Here is a 14,722-nt window from a genome sequence, read left to right on the forward strand (position 1 = left end):
AACACGAAACAATGAAAGCAATTAAGAATACCATTGCGTTCTGTCCAACCGAATTAAATAGCGAAAGACAATAACTCAGCCCTTTATTTCGCAACGAACGCAGTGGTCGTTCATTTTTATTCAAATTCCGTGTCTTTCTACAAAATAAGGAAAGAACTTAGCAAAATGAACTTTCATTATTTCTAACACATAAAAACCACTGACACGGCCTACTTTCCATACGATTTCCGTGTCTCCGAATCGACGCAGAAAATCGTTACTTCGCCCGACGTCATCGTCCTCTCAATTTCGCCTCGGATCACGATTCACGTCGCACGAACCGCGAACAAAAATGATCGATTTCAAGCGCGAATGGCCGTGGGATAATAGAGGCACGTGTAAATCTTCGCTAAGCAGCTTCCCCGGCGAATTTCTCACGCATAAGGGCCAGCAAAACTACTCGACGCGGATTTGCATGAAGTATCGCACAGCAATCGGCCGCAGCCGGGCAGCGGCGGTGGGATCGATTCAATGGCATACTCATTAATACCAATATGTATCAATTCCCAAGTATTATTCTATTGTACTGGACGGTCCTCGTAACAACCTGACGTTTGTATTAGTAAAATCCGCTTCTGTCGTCTCGCGTTCAGCGTATCGACGCGATACGATTACGGGGGACTCGTGCTGATATCGATACGGCTGAAGACTGTCTACATCGGTGACGGGCAACGGTGCATGCAATATCCAGGATTTTCCGATAAGAGCTATCGCGAGCGAGCTTTCTCGAAAATAAAATACTCTCGCCGATCGGCCACCGCGCGACGCTTTCAAATCGTTGTTTATTTCGAGTTTCACCTGGAATACGATTCGATGTAGGAGAAACACCGTGAACTAGCCATTTCCATTATCTCGAAAATTATTATCACCTTTTTACAATCGAATTACACTTGTTTTTTTTATGCTATTCGTATCTAATCGCACGAAATTCGAAGCCGATTCCAGTTGATACGTAATTGCGGCTGACAACTAAATTTGACTTTGAATGAAACACGCGGCATTAAATTCTTTTTAAATTCTTTTTTCGCTCATGACATCGATTTTTATTTTTCTAAATTCCTTTTCTGCTTATTATGCCATCGATTTTCATTTTTATACATTCTTTTTCTGCTTATTACGATTTTATTTCTCTAAATTCTTTTTTTGCTTATTATACCTTTTATGATTTTTAGAATATATTAGAATAATATTTCAGAATATTTATTATGATTCATTTGTTATGATTCATTTAAAATATTTATTATGATTTTTAGAATATTCGTTGAGATCATTTTCAAAGATATTTTTATTCAGAAACTTTTGTTAATTTAATATCCTCTTAATTTAATATCTCAGCGTTTTTATTTTTTGTCATAAATGCGTGAAATCCGCGCTCCAATTATAACGTTTATTTAAAATTGAAAGAGCATCGAAAGTCGCGAGCGCAGTAAGCAGATCTATTGTTATCGGCGAACGGGGAACGAAAAAGCCATAATCCTCGAGCCGGTGCCCGCCGAATCGATGCTGCTGTTTTTGCCGACAACTGTAAAAAAAGAAAAAAAAACGAGCAGCGAGGCTCGAATAATCGCGTCTCCTCTTCCTAAATTGTCCACTTTTGTGCGCAGTCCGAGCGTCAATTAGGGAGAATTTGCTATAGGTTCCGCGCACTCGTCGCGGAGACACGAAGATTTCACTTGTTGCGACAAACGCGATCGTCCTACGGCGCTCAATTAAAACTGATGCGAAGATTTTAATAGCTTAGGACGTTAACGAGCGGTCTTTAGCCAGGTGTAACTATTAAACTAACGACGAAACAGGATCGTAATACATTCCGTCCATGAAATCGGCTTCATCGGGAACTGTTAATTATACGGACGAACGACGATCGGGAGGTTTCATTAGATTTTCGCCGGCTCGGAAAGCTGACGATTTTACCAAACTTTTCAGCCGTCTTTCGCCGAACTTCCGTTTTCCTCGAAAGAGTTCGGAATTACTCAAAGCGGCTGTTGAAAAGGCCGGTTTTCTGTAGTGGCAGCGTTTTATCGCTGTTTTACCACGCAAGTTTCGCACGGAACTGTTCAAAGAAACGCTGTGCTCTCGAATTAGTTCTACTTTGGAAATTCTACAGCTCCCGCAGTAAGCTCATTCCGAGTGCAATCTTCGCGAGAAAGCGGCGGTTAACATTTTAGAGCCTCCCTACATCTATTAATTAACAATATGTTTTTTTTTTTATAACAGCTGCCAAAGGCATATTTTCAGATTATAATTCAACCGTTTCATGTTCGCTGAAGAAGTCGAAAGACACCGTCGTTTCGTCTCTGTTTCATTTTTCATTTAATCTCTCGATTTATTTTATCGTCGATACAGCTGTAGAAAAATTATTCGTAATTAAACACGTTTAAAGGTGTGTACACATTTCAGTGATTACGTCGTTCGTTCAATTTTCTCTATTTTACTCGTCGAGTTAGCTTGATTCATAATTTGATTCATAATTGAATGAATTCAATTGAATTAATTCAACTGAATGAATTCAATTGAATGAATTGAAATATATCAATCGCATGATTCATAATTAAACACATTTGAAATGCTCCTTCTATTGCTCTTTATGCGGCGACAGTGAAATTATTTACGACGAGATGTTACTTTAAATATATTCAAAACTGCAATACTTCGTTGGATTTCATCTTTCATTGAATTTTCTTTGTATCGCTCTGCATGCAACAATAGAGAAATTATTTCGAATGAAATGTTCCTTTAAATGTATTCAAAACTGTGTTCGTTGATTTCATCTTTCACTTAATTTCCCTTATGTCGTCTTCGATAACAGAGCAATTTATTAAATATGTTCGTTATTAATTGCTTTCATCTCGAAATAAAATTCTGTTTTCCTACAGACACTGGATGGATAAGAATTTCCTCTCCTTTTCATAGAAAAATGATAAAAATCACGATTTTAAGCACGTTGTATAAATGATTGTATTTTAATCGAGTTCAATTTATTTTATTTTCTCTGAGTTTAATTGATTGTATTCCATTTTGAGTTCAATTCATTGCATTTCATTTGAGTTTAATTTATTGTCCTTGATTTGAGTCTAATTCATTGTATTTTATCCGAGTTTAATTTATTGTATTTTATTTGAGTTTAATTTATTGTACTTCAATCTATTCCATTTTATTTTCCCGTTTCATTCTTTATTTTATCTTTTTTATTTTACCTATTTTATTCGATCAAAGATCTTATTTAAGGATACCCGGTCAATTATAGTGATCATTTTCGCCGGCTGCGTAAGGGACGAATGTTCGAAACGCGCCTAATCGGGTGCGCGTAAGAAAAGGGATATGAAATAGAAAAGGCCGGGGCCACGTGTACGAGCCATCGATCTCCCACAACAATACAGCCTAGCAAAGCAAAGCAGAGCTGAGCATAGTAAACCATAGCATGCTAAAGCAAAAAGCATAGCACGGCGGAGCACCGGTACACGCCCCGTTATTTCGTTCGTATTTAACGAGCTCTCATTATCGCAAGATTATCGTACAAGAGGATTTGACGTCGTAATGGCCAGCAATGAATCCATTGACAACGTCGATGAACTAATGACGCCCGTCATTCACCGGCAATCGTCGTCGACATCGAGGTGCCGCCTTGTCTCGTCTCGTCTCGTCTCGTCGCTCGATCGCCCTTCCATTCTACACCCCTCTTTTTTTCCCGCCTCCTATTCCAAGTCTCCCCACCTGTTTTCCCATCGCGCCAGCTCTCTGCCTCGCCACTCCCTTCTCTCTATTTATTACCACGATTCTATAGGAAACCAGAATTCGACATTATTCGAATTGCTTCGAACACAAGCAATTATCTTGGGTAATTAATCACTCGAACGAATCATTTCAATTCGAATATTCTATTCGAATTCATTACAGTTCATTGCTCGTGGCGGATTATAAAAATTGATCTTCATTCTTAACCTTTTGAATCGTTAATTTAAAAGATGCTTTAATTAAATAAAATATAAAAAATAATTAGAAAATAATTTTAACTCGACAGTTACGCGATCGTATAGGAAACCAGAATTCGGCATTATTCGAACTGCTTCGAACACAAGCAATTATCCAGGGTAATTAATTAGCCGAACGAATAATTTCAAGTCGAATATTTTATTCGAATTTATTATAGCTCATTGCTCGTGGCGGATTATAAAAATTCATCTTCATTCTTAACCTTGTAATCATCGATTTAAAAAATAGTTTTAATTTAACTTTAATTAGATAAAATATACAAAATAATTAGAAAATAATGTTAACTCGACAGCTACGCTTCCAACGGTATCGTAAAATACAAATGTGCGTGAAAATCATTTTAAAAGCTGACGTACAATTGTCAGTGGCGCCTCGAAGTCGCGATTCGAGTGCGCAGGGTTAAATTGCGGCAATTAATTTTCGTCGAAAAAGCGCCTGAAGATCCGCAGTCCGGTCGCAACGATCGTATCCACGGCCCTAAATCAAGTAAACGGTGTCCCCTCGCGACCCGGGCGCGTTCGTTTAGCGACGAAATCGAACGAACGTACTGCGAAACGGGAAGTATCTGTGTTCGATTGCCGTCGGGGGTGGATCAGAGGGATAAAAAAAAGGGGGAGCGAAGTAGCGGTGTGTGAAACCGAGGAGGTCTGTATGGCGGGCCGGGTTTCCATCGGGTCGTCGATTTGTATCCGCGCGACGCCGGAGAGAGAGAGCACATTAGCAGACTGCATTCTTTACGGCCGTTTATTCGCTACTGACGACCCTTTATGCCCGTGCATTTATGCTTTAAACGGCCTCCAATTACAGCGAGCCGAAAAAAAGAAAGAAAAGAAAAAGGAATGAACTCGGGGCGCCGCCGGGGCAAGACGAAGCGAGAGGTTATTTTTAACCTTTGTACTCGAACCGCGTATTCCCATAACTAGAGACGGGATGAAGTTGATGAAGGCGAACGCTGCCATGAATCGGACAGCTTTATTCGGGGTGAGATATCAAAAAAAAAAGCTGAACGAGATATTGGACAATTTGGTTCGAAGCGTTAATAAATATATGTATAAATAACTCTAGCAATTGTCAAAAGATATCAGTTAATGCGTTAATGGAGTTAATGGAATTCATTGAATCAGTCGAATGAATCGAATTAGTCGAATTAATCGCATTAGTCGAATTAATCAGGTTAGTCGAATTAATCGAGTTAGTTGAATTAGTCAAATTAGTCGAATTAATCGAATTAGTTGAATTAGTCGAATCAAAAATGAAAGGGGAAATAAAGAATGGAATGGAAAGCGAAGAACTGGAAGAAAATGAAGAATGAGACAGAGAACAAAGAATTGAGAAAAAGAACAAATAACGAAAGAGAAAATAAAGAGTCCAAAGAAGATCAAAGGATCAAATGGGAAACGAGAAATTGAAAGAAACCAAATGATGAAAGAGAATGTAAAGATTGAAACAGAAAACTTGGAATTAAAAGAAAATAAAGAGTGCAAAACACAATGTCTCGAATGAAAGAGAAAGTAAAGAATGAAAAAGGAAATAAAGAATGAAACGGGAAACAAAGAATTAAAAGAATATAAATAATGAAAGAGAAACTAAAGAATGAAACGGAAAACATGAAACTAAAAGAAAATAAAAAGTGGATAGTAATATCTCTCGAATGAAAGAGAAAGCAACGAACGAAAAAGAATACCAAGAATGAAAAAGAAAATAAAGAATGAAACAGAAAACGTAGAAATAAAAGAAAATAAAGAATGAAACAGAAAATAAAGAATTTAAAAAAGAACATCAAGAATGAAACGGAAAACGTAGAATTAAAAGAAAACGAAGAGAGAAAAGGAATATCAAGAATAGGGAACGGAAAACGTAGAATTCGAAGAAAATAAGAAATAAAGAAGAGAATAAAGAATGATAAAATTCTACCAATGGGACCCAAAATCGCCGCCGCTAATTAGGAGATAACGAAGAATACGGGGCCGTTCTTTAATGGCTTCGACCGGCTCGCACGAGACTTTACGGATTACACAATTTTCCTGTTTCCTTCTCGTTTCCTGCACGCGCGTTCACGGGCACACGTACACACGCGCGCGCGGAACATCTCTTTTCCTCCGCTTTTCACCGATTCATTTCAGCCGGCGTCTTCCGAAACGTTAAAAGCCCGCTGTCTGATCTAGCCGAAATGGTTCCGGAGCAAATGAACCGTCGCCGTTCGCCGTAATTAGTTACACATGCCGAATTAGTCACGGCAACGACCCGGCCAGAAGAACTGCCCGGCCGATCTTTTAAACAGATGATATTCAAGCGCCTCTTTTGTTCGCTGCCAGCCGTGATTTCAACCGCGGATGGGAACAAATACGCGTTTAGAGGGAGACCGAGATCGACGACCGGGTTTTAATTGAACTGAGAATTTTGGGGATTCGGTGGATGAATTAGCGAGCGCGACGCAAAATTTAAGTTGCAAAGTTTAAGTCGCAAAATGTAGATAACTGAAGATCATCGATTTACCGTTTTCAATTTGGTGAAGTTCTCGAAGAAGAATCGACATTTTCAAGTTCTTTTTATTTGCATGTATTATTTACGCAGAATTACGAAGTAGCTGCAACGCAAATACATAATTGTGCAATAATTCCTCAAACAAATCCATTGATAATTTAAATATGTACATCGAGAGGAAAGACTTCCTTCGATAAATTTCCGAGAACAGAAATTAATCGATAAAAGCTTGCATGAAATATCAAATATTTCTTATTGTAATCAAAACCGAATCAGGAATGGATGTAATTCTTATTTAAAAAAAAAACAAGACGAAAAAGATTCGCAAAAGAGCTTTATAAAATATGGCAGAAGTGTCATAATAATTACGAAAGCGTCCGTAAAATGATGTAAATTCTGCAGATGATAAATACAACGGGGAAATTGCATCCGCCGGCAGAGAAAGAGGCGAGCCTCTTGGAAATCAATTATTTGAAAATTAAATCTGCCGAACGTCAATTGTAAACGGGATTGGCACGGAAACAATTACCGATAACGTTTTCGTTTTGTTTATTTTTACACGAGAACAAATATTCTGCTCACGGCTGCGTCGCGTCCGCGGCTCACGTAGCCAACCTGTAGACGCATCATCATCGAGAACGCCTGGAATATTTTATAGAGCCCCTCGAATCATGTAAACGTGCGTCTATGTGTGCGTGCGAATCGAGGATAAGCGTTTCGAAAAAACAGCAGCATCGATTCGGCGGGCATCGGCTCGAGGATTATGGCCTTTTCGTTTCCCCGTTCGCAGATAACAATAGATCTGCTTGCTGCACTCGCGACTTTCGATGCACTTTCAATTTTAAACAAACGTTGTAATTGCAGCGCGGATTTCACGCGTTCGTGACGACGCTGGGCGGCGTGAAATTTAAAAAAGTTGAAAAGATATTAAATGGAACTCGGAACGCCGGGATATTAATTTTCGGCCAAGTAACGTTGTTGGAAGGAGGAACTGCTTTCTATTCGGTTTCTACTTCTTGCGAATGATACGAGAAATTTGTGCATTTTCTTTCGGACGCGCGATGCATTTTTAATTATTTGAATTATCTTGCGGATCTTCGATCTGCTAAATTCTAGAACGGCGCTTGCGATCTGAGAATGACGAACTTTTTCATTTGTTATCGGTGCACGTGAAATAATTATAGAATTATCTCGCGCTGCAGTAAATTCTCCCTAATTTACGCTCAGATTGTGCACGAAAAATGGACAATTTCGGAAGAGGAAACGCGATTATTCGAGCCTCGCGGCTCGTTTTTATAGTCGTTGAGAATCGGTAACTATAAAAACGACCCCCGCAGCTGCAACAATCGTATCTCCTCTTTCCAAATCGTGCATTTTTGTGCACAATTTGAGCGTCAATTAGGAAGAATTTACTTTCTGCTTTTTAATATTGCGACTTCGTAACACAATGAACAAATTGGCGAAATCTTCGATCGAAGAAATTCGAAAAAACGCTGCGCGTTGGAGCTCTGTTTAAAAAGAAAGCGAATCAAGAAAAATAACGGATTCCGCGTGAAAAGCCAAGCACGGGAACGAGGATACAGCGGAGAGAAAAGCTTGGCAAATATTCTGTAACGAAGTAAACGATCCTTTTTAACGAAGCTAGCGCTATATCGGACGTTCCCGTACAAAACGTTCTCGACATTTATTAACACCATCGTCGTATTTCGTACGTTGCATAGAGAAACGCACGAAAATGAGCAGCCGTGTCACTGAACTGCGAACCTTTATGCAAATCCGCGTTCTCCCGGGTTATTTGTTGCAAGGCGCGGGTGCCCGGAAAATACGTGTTTTCCGTTTATATTAATCAAATCTGTCGCGATCAAAGTAAAACAGAGAAAGAGAAAGAGAAAGAGAAAGAGAAAGAGAGAGAGAGAGAGAGAGAGAGAGAGAGAGAGATCATTCGTTTTTGTTAACACACGTGTTGCTCGGTATTTCACAAATTCGCGGCTGCCATAAATGCATAAAATTCCGCTTTGTTCGCGTTAAGATTGCACGACATTGCTCGAGGGCACGGCGAGGCGGAAAGGTGGAGGAATAGTTAAGCAGGCTTCGGGGGTGTATAAATTTCCGAGCATACGGGATGAAGACACACGTACGTAGTTCTACGCGATATCGCTGTATGTGTGTAGCTATTTAAAGTAGAGTTCGGCTGCGATTAAAATCGACACTCTGAGGGCTTCATATTTGACTCTGCAATATCTAATTCGCTGCACTTGCTGAGAATTGCGAAATTTATTCTTTTGCTTTTATTCATTTCTTTATTTTTATTTCATTTCATTACTTTTATTTCATTTCTTTGCTTTTATTTCATTTCTTTACTTTCATTTTATTTCTTTACTTTTATTACATTTCTTTACTTTTACTTCATTTCTTTACTTTTATTCATATTTTACTATTATATATATTTTTACTTTTATTTGTTTCTTTACCTGTGTATTTATTTCTTTATTTTTATTCACTTCTTTACTTTTATTTATCTTTTTACTTGAACTTATTTCTTTACTTCTATTCATTTTTTACTTTTATTTATTTCTTTATTTCTTTACTTTTATTCATTTTTTAACCTGTATTTATTTCTCTACTTTTATTTACTTTTTTATATATCTGCATTCATTTCTTTACTTTTATTTACTTCTCTATTTCTTTATCTTAACGAAAAGTATTCTCGTTGAAATCACCAAACAACAACAGCAATAAATAATGACTTCAACGTGTATTAACTTCACGTATCCTCGAGCAAATAAATAAATATTCTTATCAACGTTCGCACGGTCCGAAGAAAGCCACCCCCGCGAGCGGTTTTCGCAAGCAGCGAAAATAGTGGACACCGTCTGGCTTTAAATTCGGAAAAAAAGCTCTAGCTTTCGGGGGAGGTGACTTGTCAGGTGCTACCGAGCAAAACCGAGTGCAAGCGACACAGTCTGCAGTCTGCGAGAACAACGTCCTGTTCTTAACACCGACACCCGCTGCCACACGTACATCAGCCGCGAGAGCATGTGTGCCCGAGATCGTGCTGCAGTTACGAGGCTGCGGCTGCACCCGGTCTCTCTCTCTGATACCTACAGAAAAATGTCGTAGATCCTCGTGTGGTATCGCTGCTGGCCGAAGGCGTGGTTATCTTCTCTCTCTCTTTCTCTCTCTCTCTCTCTCTCTTTCTCTCTCTCTCGTGTTGGCTACCTGCAGAGGCGAAACCTGCTCGCACTAGCAACGATCTACTCGCCGTCGTTCCGCTGATGCATCCGAAAGGGTACGGTCTACCGAAACAGTCGAATTGATATATCATTGTTTAGTGCAGTAGCTGCTTGCTACTGGTTTTCAAACGCAAATTAACTTCTTTTCTTTTATTTTTTTTCCATCGGTTGTTTAGAGATCACTTTTTTTCTCTTTGGAAATTATAGGTGGCTTATGGCAAATCAAATTCACCCTTTCGCGCTCTAAATTCGCGCTTTTGCGAATTATATTCGAATTATATTCTTTCTTTAGCAGATTATATTCATTTCTCTGCAAATCAGATTCATTCTTTTGCTGTTTGAATTCATTATTTTCGAATTATATTCGTGCTTTTGCGAATTATATATTCATTCTTTGCGAATTATATTCATTCTTTAGCAAATCGAATTCACCCTTTTGCTCTTTGAATTCATTATTTTCGAATTATATTCATTCTTTTGCGAATTATATACTTATTCTTTTGCGAATTATATATTTATTCTTTTGCGAATTATATATTTATTCTTTTGCGAATTATATATTTATTCTTTTGCGAATTATATTCATTTTTTTGCGAATTATATTCATTCTTTTACGAATTATGTTCATTCTTTCGCGAATTATATTCTTTCTATTGCAAATTATATTCTCTTCTCTGCAAATCAAATTCACCCTTTTAATCTCTAAATCCATTCATTTGCGAATTATATTTAACTTTCCGCAAATCAAGTTCCTCATTCTACGTTAAATTTGAATTTACTTCAGCAATTTGCAAATTACATTCACCTCCTCGCAAACGAATAACATTCATATTTAATGGACCATCTATCGAATCTTCATCACGAATATCACTCGATATTATATATCGCAAAGGTATAAAACAACGGGAACATAAAAATTCGTACCTAAATTTTAGACAAACGAAATATTCGAGCAAGTGTCGCGATGAGGAAATACGAAAACGATGGATCCGCGATCGAAAGTCCGCTGGTCTCGATCAAAATTGTCACCGGGTACGCCGAGAAGAAACATGACCGCGTCGTCTCTGTTTCTAATGCGTTCGTATCAAAAAGTTCGATATTATCCGGCCTTCGATACCCGGCCCGTCGGAACGATGAAATATTGGGAAACGTGTGTGCGCAGTGAATATTACTGAGCTGTGAAATGCATATTTACGAGATTTACACATCGGTTTCGTCGCCCCGCTATGATTTATGCCCGAGGAATTTAATGTATCGCGAACAATAGGAGGACGCGATACGTTATCGTGATATATTTATTACGCGAACAAGTTGTCCGTCGATTCGTCAATCGCCGGTGAAAAACAGCCGGCCGTTGCCTGCGAATCTTGCGTCTGTTTCTCTCTCCCTCTCTATTTTTTTCTATAATTCTCGCTCTCTCTGTCTCATTTTTCTTTCTATTTTTCGCTCTCTCTCTCTATTTTTCTCTCTATTTCTCGCTCTCTCTCCCTCTCTATTTTTCTCTCTATTTCTCGCTCTCTCTCTCTCTCTCTATTTTTCTCTCTATTTCTCGCTCTCTCCCTCTCTCTTTTTCTCGCTCTGTCTCTTTTTCTATATATATTTCTCTATATTCTCCCTCTTTCTCTATTTCTCTCTCTATATATTTCTCTCTTTCTCACCCTCCTTCTCTATTTTTCTCTCTATTTCTCGGTCTCTCTCTCTCTCTCTCTCTCTCTCTCTCTCTTTTTCTCGCTCTGTCTCTTTTTCTATATATATTTCTCTATATTCTCCCTCTTTCTCTATTTTTCTCTCTATATATTTCTCTCTTTCTCTATTTTTCTCTATACATATTTCTCTCTTCCTCTCCCTCTTTTTCTATTCTTCTCTATATATATTTCTCTCTTTCGCTCCCTCTCTCCCTATTTTTCTCTATATATATTTCTCTCTCTTTATTTTTCTCCATATATATTTCTCTCTCTCTCTCTCTCTCTCTCTCTATTTCTTGCTCTGTCTCTCTTTCTATATATATTTCTCTCTTTCTCTCCCTCTTTCTCTATTTTTCTCTATATATATTTCTCTCTCTCTTTCTATTTTTCTCTATATATATTTCTCTCTCTCTTTCTATTTTTCTCTATATATATTTCTCTCTCTCTCTCTCTCTCTATTTTTCTCTCTGTTTCTCTCTATTTTTCTCTATATATATATTTCTCTCTCTCTCTCTCTCTCTCTCTCTCTCTCTCTCTCTCGCCGTGGGAACCGTGTTTTCACGCTGCACGACGCGCCGCCCCGGGAGTACACACGGGTTTAATGCGATAAATCGCGACCGGACGCTAGTTTCGGCCGGTTGCTGTTCCAAACTGCAAAACTATCCCTAACACGATACCACTGTCGGTGTAATTCAGTTTGCGGGAGCCGGGCTGTGTTATGGATACCCATGTATCCGCGCAGTTTCCCGAAAATGGCACCCGAGATTTCGGAAATCACGCGACCGCCGTTCGTCCAACTGTGCGAAACGTCTTCGAGTCGGACGTCATAACTGTTCCGACAGAAATTATGGAAGTTACTCCGTCGAGATTAATACCGTTCGTTTGTATGATTTTTATCAGGAATAACCGTTACGAATGATTACAATTTTTCCTTGCTCTATAATAACCATTTCGAACAAAAGAAATTTTATCTGTTTACGGTAAACAGTTCGATTAGCCAGAGTTTATTTTAAACATTAATAACCATTATCGATAATTAGAATTTATTTTATATCGACAAAATAAATAATCGACATAATAAATTTGTAAAATTTGTGCACACTTTGGACAATTTATTTTAGGAATACTAATTATACTAATAATATAATATCGTACTGATTATTTGTATTTAAACTCCTATGAAATTTTAAATCCGACATCAATTTGTCAATAATCACTGCAGACTACTTATTTATAAAAAAAAACTGTATTGCTTCATAAACAAGAAGATAAATTCATAATAAAATGAACAATTTAATGAAAGAAGTGAAATTTGGGAAGATACAATTTTAGCACGCCGAATTCGTAATTTAATTGTACTAATTATACTAATAATATGATACCGTACTAACTATTTATAATTAAACTCCTATGAAATTTTAAATCCGGCATCGATTTGTCAATAATCACTGCAGACTATTTATTCGTAAAAAGATCTGTATTGCTCCGTAAACGAGTGCATAAATTCGCAATAAATTGAAAAATTTAACGAAATAAGCGAAACACAAATGAAATTATACACTGTAAACATTGAAACGAGAGCTCTGCGCGGTGCACAATTCAGAACTATAATTTACGATCACGGAGAAAGGAGAGATAACGATCGCGGTACACAAGCACAATGTGCCTAAGTCATCGATAAAGCAATCTGCACGACTTTACTAAACGACCTAATCAAATCTACAACGGCTTTCGGTCATTGTATTAGAAGGTAACACGTAAAAAATTCCGCTTCGCCGGCTGTTGCGATACCGTGTCCTAAATGGTAACTTGCCATCGTACTGCCCACATTATGACCAAACTCGTATACATCGATGACCAAGTATACGAGCCGTTTGATTTATTGCTGTGATACGATATCTTACTGTTTATTACGGTTGATTTATTTCTGAACCGGGCAATTTGTCGAACTCGAATGCCATTCGAAACGCCCTGCGGCCTACTCGCATCGTTTCGTCTCCTGTTATTAGTCACGTTAAGATCCGTCTTAAATCAGTTTCGGAACGACAATTTTGGCCGATGGAAAAAACTTCGTGCACTCGGCAATTTCAACGTCGTAGAATACGTCAGCGATACGACAGAGATTAGTTTCCATTACGCGAACGGTGTTTATTCAGTTTCGATACTATTTTACTCGACTGACTCTATGATTAATGTAAAAATATCAAGCTTTCTTTTCTATGACTTGAATTGTTTTTGTAGTATTTGTTTGGAATATATGATATAATCTTTGTATGTACAGTAATGTCTCTCTAATTGACGCCCAGATTGATCACAAAAATGGACAATTTGGGAAGTAGAGATACGATTATTCGAGCTTTGCGGTACACATTTTTATAGTTATAAATTGTCCACAATTATAAGAACGTATATAATTGTATCTCCTCTTCCCAAATTGTCCATTTTAGTGGACAATCTGAGCGTCAGTAAGGGAGACATTACTGTAATAACAATTTTACTCGCATTAAAAGAACACGCATCAATTAACATGAAAATGGAAAGCCTTCTTTTCTTGAATTTGAAATTTTATATAATATATGTTAGAAATATATAATATAACAAATAATACAGTATAATATAATATAGTATAATAATATACAATATAAAATAATAATAAATAAAATAAATAACATAAAAATAGAAAAGTTTCTTTCTGCAACTTGAAATTGTTTATAATACTTGTTAGGAGTATATATAATATAATAAATAATATATAATATAAAATAATAATAAATAAAATATAAGTAAACTAATAATAGAATAAATAAACAACATAAAAATAGAAAACTTTCTCTCTATAATTCTGTTTATGATACTTGTCAGAAATATAATAGTCGATTTCAGATCTAACGATACGAAAATTTCATTTCCAAGGGAAATTCGAATCTCTGAATTACACATCCTTTCGATTCTAATAAAATCGTAATTCTATTGTAACATGCTGTTAGAGCACGTCTCGTGCGTTCAAGTTAAATTGAAACGATCGACACACGCACACGCACACAGGCACCGATATTATGATCCGGGAAGGTTCGATACATACCACCATCAATATCTATCGATAACGTTCTCGATGTAGGGACGTCAGTTCACCGTACAAATGGACCGTATGCGTGTCGTATAAAGCGGAACGTTTCTCATTTTCGTTTTTACGGGACACACGTCGATCGAGAGGATCTTGTTGTCGCCGCCATTGAAACCGATGAAGGTGTTTTTACGCGCGGCTTGCCACGGTCGTCGATCCCTTCG

The 14,722-nt window shown here is 37.6% G+C and overlaps 1 protein-coding gene and 1 pseudogene across 20 annotated transcripts in view; both read right to left on the reverse strand.

Moving 5' to 3' along the window:
* LOC117227218 (uncharacterized) overlaps positions 1–14,722 on the reverse strand; it is a 286,153-nt gene that overhangs the window by 229,926 nt on the left and 41,505 nt on the right. The gene's annotated exons all lie outside the window — the stretch shown is intronic.
* Positions 11,206–13,264, reverse strand: LOC143258897 (uncharacterized; annotated as a pseudogene).

Source organism: Megalopta genalis, chromosome 2 (genome assembly GCF_051020955.1).
Source record: "Megalopta genalis isolate 19385.01 chromosome 2, iyMegGena1_principal, whole genome shotgun sequence".
NCBI classification, from domain to species: domain Eukaryota; kingdom Metazoa; phylum Arthropoda; class Insecta; order Hymenoptera; family Halictidae; genus Megalopta; species Megalopta genalis.